Raw genomic sequence first — 14,885 nt, 5'->3', positions numbered from 1 at the left:
TGTACTGATTTTTAGGTTATATCTCATAAGGTATTAAATAGTATGTTCCTTATTCAAGTCCATGGGGTCAAACAGTAAATCCCAAATTTAAGTACACTCAGAACCTAAGAATAAGACTATATTTGGAAGTAGGATCTTTGAAGATAAAATTAGTCCAGATGAGGCTTTATGGGAATAGGGTATTCACTAAATTAAATGACTGATGTCTTGATAAAATAAAGTGGGAGGGGGAGGAGAGAAAAAGAGTAGAAGGAAGGAGAGGGGGTGGAGCAGAGGAGAGATATTCTGGTACATAGACTTACAGAAAAGAAGAGCAAGTATCAGGGAAGTAAAGTTTGGAGGGATACTAACAGTATTGCTAGCAGCTATAAGAAGCTTGGGATAGATTCTCACTGTGCTTTCAGGAGTAATCAATTCTGCCATTGCTTTGATTTTGGACTTCTGTTCTCCTAAATGTTCGAAAATAAATTTTCTAAAATACCACTGAGATTTTGATGATTTGTTATGACTTAGTCATAGTTTGTTGGGTTTTGTAAAATAACATAAATGGTAATGAAGTTTTAAAGAGGTACTCATTACACATAAAAGTTTGGAAAGCCTTAATGTTCAAAGACCTCAAAGTGACTGGGTAAAATAACTTTGAGTGAAGCCACAACCCAGTTTCTGTTAACTTGGTAGTTCTAAAAATCAAAGTCATTAAAATCTAACAGTTTTCCTGCTATGGGTGGCCAATGTGATTTGAAATAAAACACATTCCCCGGGTATCGCTAGCATCTATACTAGCTTGAGGTTGTAACATGAATAGGAGGAAGCAACAGACCAGTACACTTTCAAGAAATTTAACAGAGAATGATGGGGATTAATATAACAACCATGGGCTTTGGTAAATCCACACAAATCTCCGATAGTCTGCAAGGCTGTGTGTGCTCCAGGGAGACTGGAGAGGGCACTAGTTATCCACGCATTCTCATATGAACGTGAAACTAGTCCGTTCAAAAAGGAGTCCATAGAAAGCACAGCAGAAGGTAAAAAGATTGGCAAGAGGTATAAAAAAATCTGAATTTTTAATGCATCTCCCAACTCAGACACAGATCCACTGGCAAATGGTAGATGTGGTCACGGCCTGATGCATACAGCATCTCTGATCAATCATTAACTTACCACTAACCTATGCTGACTCAGGGACAGCCCCTAGAGAAGCTGGCCTTAAAAATAAATAATATTGTGGGTGAGGGAGAAATCTCAAGTGGCAGAAAACATATGCCTTACGTATTTGAGGCCTTGGGTTCAATCCCCAGATCTACAAACTCGTCTCTCCCAGAGCATCAGGACACTGTAGGGGGTGGCCCTGGTGAGACCCCTGAGCATCTCTCTGTCTCAGCACGACTGGCCCTGAACAGACTCAGCACTGCTGGGTGTGGCCCCAAGTCCCCAGGCACTGATGAATGTGGGTACTATTAAATAAATATTTTCTTAAATTAAAAAAAAAAAGATAGCACCAGCTACATGGCACAAAAAAAAGGGACTACAAACATAGTCTAGGTAAGTTATTAAACAAACAAAGTACAACACACACAACCTATGGGAAGGAGATATAGAAACGAGTTGTTCTAACTTTATCTGAGACGCATAGTTCTCAACAACAAAAGTGATAACAAACCAAGCACTAGGAAAGCATAATCAATAAACAACCAAACAAAAAAAGAGATCAATGGGTGCTGTCTCATTGAAGAGGACATCAAAACTGCTACTGTAATTATGTTCAAAGAGCAAAGGAGAACAATAAAGAATTTGAGTAGGATGTTATGATCTAGTCAAATAACAACTAAACAGAAAGGGTATTTTAAAAAATTAAGGGACAGAGAGATATTATAGGGGGAAAGGCACTTACTTGCATATAGCTGACCCTGGTTTGATCCCTTGTGCCCTATATGATCCCCTAAGTACCACTAAGAGTGACTTCTGAGCACAGAGTCAGGAGTAAGTCCTGGGCATGGACTGATGTGGCTCCCAAACAAACAAACAAACAAGAATGGAAATTTTGAGTGATATTAACAGCTGAGTATTCATCAGAAGACAGTGGGATGTTGAGTTAAATGGTCAACCGATAATACTATAGATAGTAGATTATATTTCAAAACTGAAAGCCAATTTAGACATTTTCAGAGAAAAAGAGGATGAAATCTATTGTGCAAGAATTATAAACAAATTATAAACAAATTAATTATATTAAATTTTTTAATGAAAAAAATTAGGAAATTTTGTCCTTTAGGTTGAAAAGAACACCATACGATGACTCAAAACCATACCCAAAGAATACATTAAAACAGCAAATAATCAGATAATGGTGGCAGAAAGACAAATTATAAATCTGCAGTGGGTCTTGTTATATCTACAGATCTAATATCTATAATGGCATAAGGATAAAATAAATGGATTTTCATTGGAGCAAAGATTTTATATATATATATATATGTATCTGGAATTAAGTCAGTATGATGCTAAAGTATATTTCAATGAGTTAAAATGTAATATAATATGAAACTGTTTATAAAATAATAAACAAAACAAAAAAGTAATTAAAATGGCATCTTAGGTAACATCTCCAACACAAAAAGGGCACTTAAGGTGATACAGAGGAACATAAAGTTTATGAAATAAATAGAAAACAGCAAGAGAGCAAAGGCAAATTCAACCATATCCATAACTTCATTAAACGTAAATGGAATAAACATTCCAATTATAAGTTGGAATTAATAGCAGACTGAATGAATAAATAATATACAACTAAAAAGCGATGCTTTAGACTCAAAACACGAATAGATTGAAAGTCAAGGATGACAAAAAGCTATGTCATGTTAATAATGACAAGAGAATTGATCTGAACGTAGCAATCTATATTCAACAGGTTTTAAGACAAAAAAAGTGAGTCACTTCATAAAGATAAAAGAATAAACTTATCAGGATTATAGAACAAATAAACACATACACACTAACCACAAAAATCAATTAAGCAAAAGTTGAAAGAGAAAAACAGAAAATAGAAAATTCAGCAGGTCTAGGAGATTTCAATATCATGATTTCCACAATGGAACAGCTCAATAGATAATCAATCAGCAAAAACAAAGAAGACTTGAAGAACACTATCAGTATCCATGCAGAACTGACACCCTGACCAATAAGGAAAGGTTAGACATTCTTTTCCAGTGTAATCATTCAGGGTAAGACATATGCTAAGCCATAAAGTAAGTCTTGTAAATTTAAAGGATTAAACCATATGATACGTATATCCTAACCACAACAGAATTAAACAAGAATTCAAAACAGAAATTTGAGAAATCTATAAATATTTGAAAATTAAACAATCCACTGGTCAGAGAAGAAAGCACAAAGGGGAATTAGAAAATATTTTGAACAGAATGAAAATTAAAATTTAATGTATGGATAACACCAATTAAACATATGGATAATATCACTGTCATCATCACTGTCATCCTGTTGCTCATCAATTTGCTTAAGCGGGCACCAGTAACGTCTCCATTTTGAGACTTGTTGTTACTGTTTTTGGCATATTGAATACACCACAGCTAGCTTGCCAGCTCTGCCGTGTGGGCAAGATACTCTCGGTAGCTTGTCAGGCTCTCTGAGAGGGGTGGAGGAATCGAACTCGGGTTGGCCGAGTGCAAGTCAAACGCCCTACCCGTTGTGCTATCGCTCCAGCCCATGGATAATATCAAAGGCCAAAATCTATTAAAGAAGTAATAAGAAGGCTTAAAATTACAGTTTTCTCTGCAAAAGACAATGTTAAAATAATTATAAAATAAGAAATAAACTGGGAGAAAAAACTTACAAAATATAACTGTTAAAGTATATAGGACTATTACACATACAAGCAAATTAAAAAATTTAACAGTAAGAAAATCAGCCAACTAAATAATGGACTAAGTGCCCTAATATATTCCCCCCCTCAAAAAAAAAGATATACAGATAGCAAATAAGCATATGATCAGATGATCCACTTGATGTCATGAGAGAACACAAATTAAAATGAGAGACTGAACCAGAGACACGGGTCAATGGACTGGAGTGCATACTTTATATATCAGAGATCCAGGTTTGATTCCTGGCATCACATGGTCTGCCAGGAACTGCTGGGAGGGACCTCTGGCAGAGTCAGAAGTAACCAAAAACATCACCAGGTGTGAACTCAAAACCAAAATAAAATAAAATTATAAAATGAGATGCCACCATACACTTATTAGAATGACCAAAATCCAGAATAAGTATAGCACCCAAATGCTAGCTAAAACATAATAGCAACAGAATTCTGTTTTATTCATTGCTGGTGAGGATGAAAAAAAATAAGTTTCATTGTTTCTGACAAGACAAAGCATTCTCTCTCCATAAGATCCAACAACTGTGCTTCTTGTTATTTATACACACAACAAACAAAAAATGCACACACACATATTACCTGCATATAGATATTTACAGATTAATTTATAATTGCCCAAACTTAGAGGTAACAAATACAACCTAAAAAGGTAAATACATAACTGTTATATCCAGACAATAGAATTTCATTCAACATTAGAAAACAAGATGCTCTCACGTTTTAGAAACAAATGGAAGATACGTAAATTGGTATCACTGAGAGAAGCTTATGGTAAAAAAATACATATTTTATGATTCCAGCTATATAAAATCCTGGAGAAGGCAAAAGATCAGTGATTGCCATAGGTAGGGGAGAGAAGACAAGGCTAAACAAGCAAAATGATATTTTCCGTGCAGTGAAACTACTCTAACACTACTTTGGTTTGTTTTTTGGTTTTGTTTTTATTTATTTTTATTAAAAACACCGTGATTTGCAACATTGTTCATTATACAGTTGTCTCAGGCATTTAGTATTCCAACACAACTAGGGTGATCTTTTCTCCACCCATATCCTCATTTCCCTCCCATCCCCAACCTGCCACTAAAGCACAAAACAAATTTACTTTATATTACTTTTTCCAACAAAACTTTAAGAGGTGGCAAATGGAATGATCAGAAAATAAATCAGTAAGAGCCAATTTGTGATTGTTATAGGATATTAACCTATGTAAATAAGAAAAATAAACCCCTTTAGTAAAATATAACAAAATGCTTATTCTCATTACATAGTATAGGTTCTCAAACTCTGAAATCTAAAGTATATTACACTTAAATGTTTATTTTATACCTAATATGACTTTGTACACCTGAGTTATACATTTGTCCAAACCCACCGTATGTGCAACTCAAAAGTGACCCATAAAGTAAACTTCAGATTTCCAGTGACTATGATGTATCCGTATAGGTTCATGAAAAGTACCACCCTGGCAGACGATATCAATCATAAGGGAGGTTGTACATATGGGGAGGCAGGTGATAAACAGGAAATCTCTATAGTTTCTTCTTGACTGAACCTAACACTGCCCAAGAAAATTCAAAAGAAAAATTGAGAACACAAACAGACATTAGGGATACAAACACAGAAGGACAGCAACGTGATGACAAAGAGAAGATCTAGTTGCAAGCCAAGGAAAGGGGCCCAAGTAGAGGTCTGCCAACCAGATCTGCAATAGCTCAATCCCTGACTTAAGTCTCCAGAACAGTGAGAACAGTGACTTTTGTTGTTAAGGGGGAAAAGGGGGGGGGGGAAGGATGCTTATGATGAAACGTATAGAAAGATTTCCAGCCAAAACTTCAAGACTTCTATCCTGAAGAAAAAAGAAAAGGAGGAGAAAACTAGACCCGAAGGAAGAAGTTGAAATAAAAAACCAAAAAAATAAAGAACCGAATCGCAGCATCGTTGGAATTAGAGTTGTGGCGGCAGTGGGCACAGTGGCTCCCCCACTGTGAGTGCTGCCAGCCAACTACCAGGTGACCTGGGACTCAGAGCAGGTGTTGGACCTGGCACAGACTCCTTGTGATCGGGTCCTGCTCTACCAGCTGCTCAACAACGTCCGGGCGCACTCCATCAACCTCAAGGAGATCAACCTGAAGCCGCAGATGTCCCAGATGTTGCCCAGAGACACAAGCAGGTGCGTGTTTGTCAGTGTGCATACCGCTACAACATGCCAGTCGATCAAAAGCTTACATTCAGTAGACTGGGAACACATGTAAAGGCAATTAGAGGCCACCCCAAAAGGCTCCGTCCCTCTCAGAGAGTCTGGCAAGCTACTGAGAGTATCCCGCCTGCATGGCAGAGCCTGGCAAGCTACCTGTGGCGTACTTGATATGCCAAAACCAGTAACAATGATGGTCCTCATTCCCCTGCCCCTGAAAGAGCCCCCAATATGCCATCGGGCTACACTAACACACGAGGAGGATGAATGGAGACGTTACTGGTGCCTGCTCGAGCAAATCGATGAACAAGGAGATGACAGTGATACAGTGATACAGTGATACTACTGTCTAATCCTCTCCCAATTGGATTATTTCACTGTATCACTGTATCACAGTCATCCTGTTGCTCACCGATTTGCTCAAGTGGGCACCAGTAATGTCTCCATTGTGAGATTTGTTATAACTGTTTTTGCCATATCAAATATTCCATGGTAGCTTGCCAGGCTCTGCCAGCGGGCGGGATACTCTTGGTAGCTTGCCGGGCTCTCCAAGACGGGAGGTGGGGGGTGGGGGCTGGTATTGAGCCCGGGTCGGCAAGGCAAACGCCCTACCTGCTGTACTATCGCTCCAGTCCTAATTGAATAATTTTAGCAAGGATAATAAAAATCTAAGTACTTAGTCCTGTAGAGATAGCTTTAAGAGGTGAAACACCTACCTTGCATAAGCGACGTGAGAGTTTGATCCCCAGCACCACAAGAACCAAAGGAGATAGAAAACCTTTTTATTTTTGCTAGTGAAATAGTCAAGTATTATGATATTGAATATTCGATATTGAAATACTGAAATCTTGTAATCCTACCAAGATTGGGAACAAGACAAGGTTCCAGTGTAATTAAACAAGGAAAATAAATAAAAAGCAATGGAATCAGAAAATAATTAAAATTGTCTTTATTCTCAGAAAAAAATTTCATCTACAGAGAATCCTAATGAGCTCACTGCATATTTAGGAAAAAATATTACATAAAAAGTTCTGCAACATTGGAGTATAAATAAACATATAAAATCAAGTATAGTTTTGAAAACACTAATGCAGAGAACAAAAATAAAAGAAAAAAATAATTCCTTTCACAATTGGCTAAAAAATTCTTTTAAGCAATAAATTCAACAAGACAAATGCAAAACTTGTATAATGAAAAATTTAAAAACACTTCTGAGAGGAACTAATAAATAAGACAAATATTTAGAGACCAGAGCCATAGTAGAATAGGTAAGGTGCTTTCCTTGCTTGCAGCTGGCCCAGATCTGATCCCTGGTACCACATATCATCCCCCAAGCCTGCCAGAAGTTATAATGGAGTGTAGAGGGAGGAGAAAGCCCTGAGCAACAACCCCCTGGGCCCCTGAAATATGAAAATAATCTATGTTCTTGGATTGAAAGTTTCAGTATTGTTACGACTGAAGTTCTTCACAAATTAATAGGTTGAAGTCAATAAAGTTTATTAAAATTCAAATACTTTATTAAAACTATTAACAAATAAAAAATAATCCGAAAATTTACGTGAAAAAATAAATACTCAGGATAACAATTTTGAAAACAAAAAAACCAAAGTTAAAATACATACTTTTCAATGTCAAGATTCATTATAATGTCCTAAAGTTATTGTAGTCAAGACGGCAGACCAAAAACAGAGCAAGCACAAAAATCAGTGGAACAGAATTAAGAGTACAGGAATTAATATTTGCCAAACTGCTTTTGACATAGGTCACAGGAGGATTCAATAAGGGAAGGATAATCATTTAAGTGAACAATGCTAGACACTTTGCTAGCCAGCTGCAAAAAGAAAAATGTACATTTTTCTAAACATACATACACAAAAACCAAAACCTCCTAATAAACACCCTACGTAGACATCCAACCAAATCTCCAGCCTGGGAAAGCAGTCTAGGAGGGAGTACCAAGGGGACCAGCCTGTCCCACAAAGACCTCTGTCCCATCAGAGACAGTCATCAGAGACCCATCAGTGAGACTTAACACTCATTAACCTAGATGCATCAAACAAATGAAGAATCATTGAAGTGATTCTTTATCAGGCCTGCTGGTAGTACACCAACCACCACCAGGTCTGAAGAAAAATACTGACACCAACACAATAGCTCTTAGAAAATTTTAACACCACACTACGTATTCGATATGCCAAAAACAGTAACAACGTATCTCACAATGGAGACATTACTGGTGCCCGCTCGAGCAAACTGATGAGCAATGGGATTACAGTGATACAGTGATACTATAACTTAATAAATAGATCAACCAGAGAATAAATAAGAAAATAGCAGTCTTAACCAGAAGAAATAGATCATCTTTCTAAACATCTATAGGGCTTTCCATTACCAAATACCTGAATACATATTCTTTTCCAGTGCTTGTGGATTATTTTCTAGGAAAAACTAGATACTAGGACACACACACACACAAAGTCTCCATAAAATTAAGACAATGGAAATCATATCAAATATCCTCTCCTGTTACAATACTTTGAAGATAGAAATAAAACCACAAACAGAAGCTAGGAAAAACTCAAACATTTGGGAGTTTAACAATGTAATTCTAAATATTATTGGGTCAAAAAGGAAGTGGGTAAGGTATTTGTCGTTCAAGTTGCCAGTTCAGGTTTGATCTCCGCACCACCAAATCAGGTGTGATCCCCTCACACATAATGTGAACCCTGCTAGGAGTAATCCCTGAGCATAGAATCAGGCCCTAGGCGCCTCTAATTTTATCTGTGCAGAGAAACAAACAATTAAAAAAATAGATTCCTGGGTATAAATGAGAATGAATAAACAAACTACCAGAATCTAAAGGACATAGCAAAAGCTGTACTCAGAGGGAAGTTCATAGTACTAAACACATTAATCAGAAAAGAACAGATGCCCCCAAATTATCTAATCTCAAGATATCAGAAAAAGAATGCCTCAAGAAATCAGAAAAAGAATAATGGAGGGATCCCAAAGTAAGTATATTAAGTAAATAAAAATTCAAGCAGAAATCAATAAAATTAAAATAAAAAATGACAAAAATATTAATGAAAACATTTTTTGATAGAAACAAGAAAAGCAATTCTCTGGCAAGAACATAAATGAAAAAAGTAGAGAAAATGTTCATAAATCAGATTGGTAAATAAATAAAACATTATTTCCCTCTTCTAAATACACATTACCACAACACACCAACTAAATGCTGATATCCTTCCATTACTGGCCATAGGACCCTTCCCTCCTTTGGTTCCTCACACTTTTTCCCTTCTGGTAGCTCAGCTCTGAGGTCAGAGTCTAAGAATTTGTTTTCTTTTAGATTTTTCCCCATTGATTTTCTGTACCCAAATGTGAGTATATTAATATGATATTTGTCTTTCTCCTTCTGATTTATTTCCCCTAACATGACTCCTCCAGTTTCATCCCTATTGTCTCAAATGGCAAGACTTTAATTCTTAGAGTTGAGTAGCATCATGTGTGTGTGCATGCGCACGCGTACGTGTGATATGTATTTTTTCACTCATTTGTCATTAGGCACCTGAGTTGTTTCCATATCTTGGCTATGGTAATAAACACAGGTGTGCATATATCTTACGATATTGGTATTTTTGTGTTCTTTGCATAGATACCTAGGAAAAGAATTATTGAATCACAAGGTAGATGAAATTTTAGTATTTTGAGAAATTTTCATTCTGTTTTGCATAGGGGCTAGATCAGTTTACATTCTCATTAACAGTGTATCAGGTTCCTTTTTCTTCACATTCCCACCAACACTAGCTGCTTCTGGCCTTGTGACATAGGCCATTATCACAGGTATTAGATGATATCTCATTGCCACTTTGATTTAAATTTTTCTAATAATAAGTAATTACTAAGTTTTTTCCCCCATTTTATATACCTTCTTTGGAGAAATACCTGCACAAATCTTGTCCCTGTTTTTCAAAATGAGCTTGTTTATAGTTTTCTTCTTGAATTCCTTTTATTTGGATATTACTCTGTCAGATGTATGTTGTGTGAATATTTTCTGTCATCCAACAGGGAACCACTTGCTTTAAATAAAATTTAAAGATCCTTAACAGATGCAATTATTTTAAGTGTGTAGCAGTCTTTTGTTTATTTTTGCTTTTGTCTTCTTTGCCATTATATTTGAATCCCCAAATCCATCAAGAGAGTCAATATTGTAACGCCCCAAATTAGAGAGAGTAAGAAGGATGGTACCTGCCACAGAGACAGGGAGTGGGATGGGGTGGGGTGGCGGGTAGGACACTGGGAACAATGGTGGTGGGAAATGGGCAGAAATGCATGGTGGTGAAGGGATGGGTGCTCAAGCATTGTGTGACTGAAACATAATCATGCAAGTTTGTAACTGTATCTCACAGTGATCTAATAAAACTTCCTGAAATAAAAAGAAAGCAATGTTATTGAGTATTTTGCCTCTGTTTTATTTCAATGTAATTTATGGCTGTGGGTAAAATGTGAAACTTTCATATCAATTTTGAGTTAACTTTCTTTTATGGTGTGAGATAGTGGTCCATTTTCATCCATTTGCTGTTTTCCCAGCATCATTTATTGAAGAGACTTCTCTTACATCATTTTATACTTTGTTCTGTTGTAAGTGAACTGTCCATATTCACGAGGATTTAATTCTGGGCTTGCAATTTCATTGCACTCTCTGTGTGTCTATTCTGATTTTAATACCATATTGTTTTTATGTTTATAGATTTGTAGTAAAGTTTGAAGTTTGGAGTGTGACGTTTGCATTCTTCTTTTTTTTTTTTTTTTTTACTTTTTCTCATTTTTTTTATACTGCAGAATTTTAATCCAGGATTTTTTATATGCAAGGCATACATTTGACTACCAGTTACCCCCTGAGTACCCCAAATTTTGCCTTTTTTTAAAAAATTTATTTATTTTTAATTAGAGAATCACCGTGAGGGTACAGTTACAGATTTATACACTTTTGTGCTTATACTTCCCTCATACAAAGTTTGGGAACCCATCCCTTCACCAGTGCCCATTCTCCACCACCCGTAAACCCAGTGTCCCTCCCACCTTCCCCAATCCCATCTCCCCCCCACCCCACCCTGCCACTGTGGCAAGGCATTCCCTTCTGTTTTCTCTCTCTAATTAGCTGTTGTGGTTTGCAATAAAGGTGTTGAGTGGCCGCTGTGCTCAGTCTCTAGCCCTCATTCAGCCCGCAACTCCCTTCCCCCACATGGCCTTCGACTACAATGTAGTTGGTGATCGCTTCTCTGAGTTGACCTTTCCCCGGAACGTGAGGCTAGCCTCGAAGCCATGGAGTCAACCTCCTGGTACTTATTTCTACAGTTCTTGGGTGTTAGTCTCCCACTCTGTTATTCTATATACCATAGATGAGTGCAATCTTTCTATGTCTGTCTCTCTCTTTCTGACTCAATTCATTCTTCTTTCATTACAGTTGCTTTGGCTATTTGGGAACTTTTGTGGTTCCATACAAATTACATTATATTTGGTTTATACCCTAAAAGAATGCCACTGGATTTTTATAAGGATTTCATTGAGTCTATAGAAGGCTTTGGGTAAGATGATTATTTCAAGAAATGTTAATTCTTTCAATCCATGAACCCAGAATGTCTTTGCATGTTTTTTGTTTTACTCTATTTATTTTATAATTTTTAATGTAGAAGCATTTTACTTCATTTATTAAGTTTATTCCTATATAAGCAATTATCTGGTTTTTATATTATTGTAATGGGATTTAGTCTTTTTTTTTCTCTGTTAGTTTACTGCTTTCATACAGAAATGCATCAGAAACATATTGGCTAAATAGTCACAGGGTTGTCCAATATGGCCCCCTGTACTTCCAAGAAAAAACAAAAACTTCTCAAGTGCACATGGAACATCCTTCAGGATAAATCACATGCCAATATCACTAAAAATGAGAAGTTTTCAAAAGCATGTCACTTTCTGGTAGAAGTTCAATGTTCTTGGCATAGACTTGACACTGCTATAAGTGAAATCACTGCTACCTTAGTGATTTGTATTACCTCTCTAAATCCATTTTGTCACCTCTATAATATTTGCTTTACTAGGAACTTGAGTGCTTTGCATTTCAAATGAAAAATAATTGGGAAGTGCTACATAAATTAAAGGCCATAAACATGTAGAATGACAATATTGTTGATAATCACAAAGTAAGCCTCCGAAGGAAATACTCTAATTTTTTGCCACCAATCTTCAGCAAGGAATATGCAAATTATATGTCCTTAAGATAAAACAATGACATTCTCTATTTCTAGCAGTATTGAGCTATAAATTAATACTACACATTTAAGCAAATTAACATATAGAAGAAGTGGTTTAAGTATAATTGAACTGTTTACCACATCACAGTAAAAACTTTAAAACACTTCCATCACCCTTAAGAGAAACATTATGCCTCTTAGCAGTCACTCCTCACCCCCACCACTCCCTTAGACAACTTCTTTGTACTATTTTTTTGTATCAGGAGCCAGAGCCATAGTACAGCAGGTAAGGTGCTTGCCTTGGCTGTGGTCAATCTGGGTTCAACCCCCAGCATCCCATATGATCCCCTGAGCACCCCCAGGAGTCATTCCTAAGTACAGAGTCAGAAGTAATCCCTGAGCATCCTCAGGTGTGGTCCAAAAACAAAACAAAAAAGGACCTTTTTTTTTTCAATATCTATGGTTCTATCTATTCTGGGTCTTTCATACAAAGAGAATCATATAATGATCTTTTCTTACCGAGCTCTTTAATTTAGCACAGTATTTTCAAGGATCATTCGTACTGTCAACTCTAGCTGTACTTTATTGCTTTTTATGGTCTAACAATTGTCTATCATATGTCAATATCATACGATGATTTTATCCATTTACCAACTGGAGGATATTTGGGTTGTTTTTATTATTTAAAAAGATTAATTTGACTATCAAAATCCATGCTGCTATGAATGTTTCCCTATAAGTTTTTAAGTGAATACATGTTTTCACTTCTCTTGAACATATACCTTGGAATGAAATTTCAAAGTCATATGATAACCCTATGTTTAACTTTTTGAGAAAACTTTCTGATTATTTTATAAATGGTCAAGCTATTTTAAATTCCCACCAGCATTTTGTGAGGATTCCATTTTCTCCACATCATTGTTAGCAGCTCTAAATCTTCCTTTTAAGAAATACAAATATTATGGCTAACCTAGTAAATAAGAAATGTGAGCTCATTGTGGTTTTTATTTGTTTTTCCCTGATGGCTAATGATATTAAGCTTCTGCATATGCTGTATACTTATTGGTTATTTACAAAATTTCTTTGGAGAAATATCTATTCATATCAATTACCCAATACTATTTTTAATTGATTTTTCTATTTTCTATAATGCACTGTTGCACTGTAGCACTGTTGTCCCATCATCGTTCATTGATTTGCTCGAGCGGGCCCACTAATGTCTCCATTGTGAGACTTCTTATTACTGTTTTGGGCATATCCAATGTGCCACGGGTAGCTTGCCAGGCTCTGCTGTGATTGTATATAATAGAAAGTAAAATAACCTGATATACATAGTTCCAATAAGTAAGTATATAACATGGCTTATATATTTTTACTTAATACTTTAAAAATTTTTAGAACAATTTATATTTACAAAAAACCTGAAAACTTAGTATATTTTCTATATAACCCCACCTATACTCTTTACATATACACATTTTCTTTTTTCATTCACATTTTGTTTGGTAGGGTATAATTGTTAGACATGATGAATCCCATATTTATAAAGTCCATAGTTTACATTCATGTTTACTCTGTGTTGTACAATGAATAGATTTTGATAAAATGCATTATGCCACATACCCACATTTACAGTGACTGGATAAATTTAACTCTAAAGGTTCTCTGTACTCAGTCTATCCATCCTGCCTTCCATGATTTACCATTGTCTCTCCACCTTCTCTACATAGTTTTCCTTTTTCCTGGGTGTCATACAATTGGACTCCATGACTCAAACTTTCAGATGAGATATAGAGTTACCATCATATGCATATTTGGCACCCAAAGCTAAGAAAACTGAAGCAAGTTTTCTTCTAAATCTTGTCGATATGTCTTGACAAAGAAGTCATTGTCAGGTCAATGCATTAAGCTAACAACAGATTCAGGTTTTGTTGGTATACAAGTTACAGCACTGTAGCACTGTTGTCCCGTTGTTCATCGATTTGCTTGAGCGGGCACCAGTAATGTCTCCATTGTGAGACTTGTTGTTATTGTTTTTGGCATATCAAATACCACAGGTAGCTTGCCAGGCTCTGCCATGCGGGTAGAGTACTCTCGGTAGCTTCTAAGCTCTCCGAGAGGGACAGAGGAATTGAACCCGGGTCAACTGCATGCAAGGCAAATGCCCTACCTGCTGTGCTATCACAAGTTACATAAGTTACAGAAGGTTTCTAAACGTTTAAGAATAGCAGTAAGTTCTAAGACCAAATAGTTCTATGACAAGAGAAGGTGGAAGGAAGAAGGTAAATCTAAATAAAGGAGACAAGTACATGGCAATCTGTATGACAGAATGAACTTTTAGTGGAAAACTTAATGATGCATATATTGATGTTAATTTTAAATAATTCATTATTGAAATTGATGACATAATGCAATTAACTTCAATGAAAAGTCATGAGAAATATAAAAGTAAAATAAAGTATATTCTCAAATAAAAGGTATGTTGATTGTAATTAATTGAATTCACAGATGTTTTTCATTTAGTCTCCTAAATCTAGTG

The 14,885-nt window shown here is 36.0% G+C and overlaps 1 protein-coding gene across 2 annotated transcripts in view; it reads right to left on the bottom strand.

Annotated features, from left to right (window-relative positions):
- Positions 1 to 14,885, bottom strand: part of HPSE2 (heparanase 2 (inactive)) — a 641,446-nt gene that overhangs the window by 246,962 nt on the left and 379,599 nt on the right. The gene's annotated exons all lie outside the window — the stretch shown is intronic.

This window comes from Sorex araneus, chromosome 11 (assembly GCF_027595985.1).
Source record: "Sorex araneus isolate mSorAra2 chromosome 11, mSorAra2.pri, whole genome shotgun sequence".
Lineage (NCBI taxonomy): Eukaryota > Metazoa > Chordata > Mammalia > Eulipotyphla > Soricidae > Sorex > Sorex araneus.
This window is presented reverse-complemented; position numbering and strand designations above follow the sequence as displayed.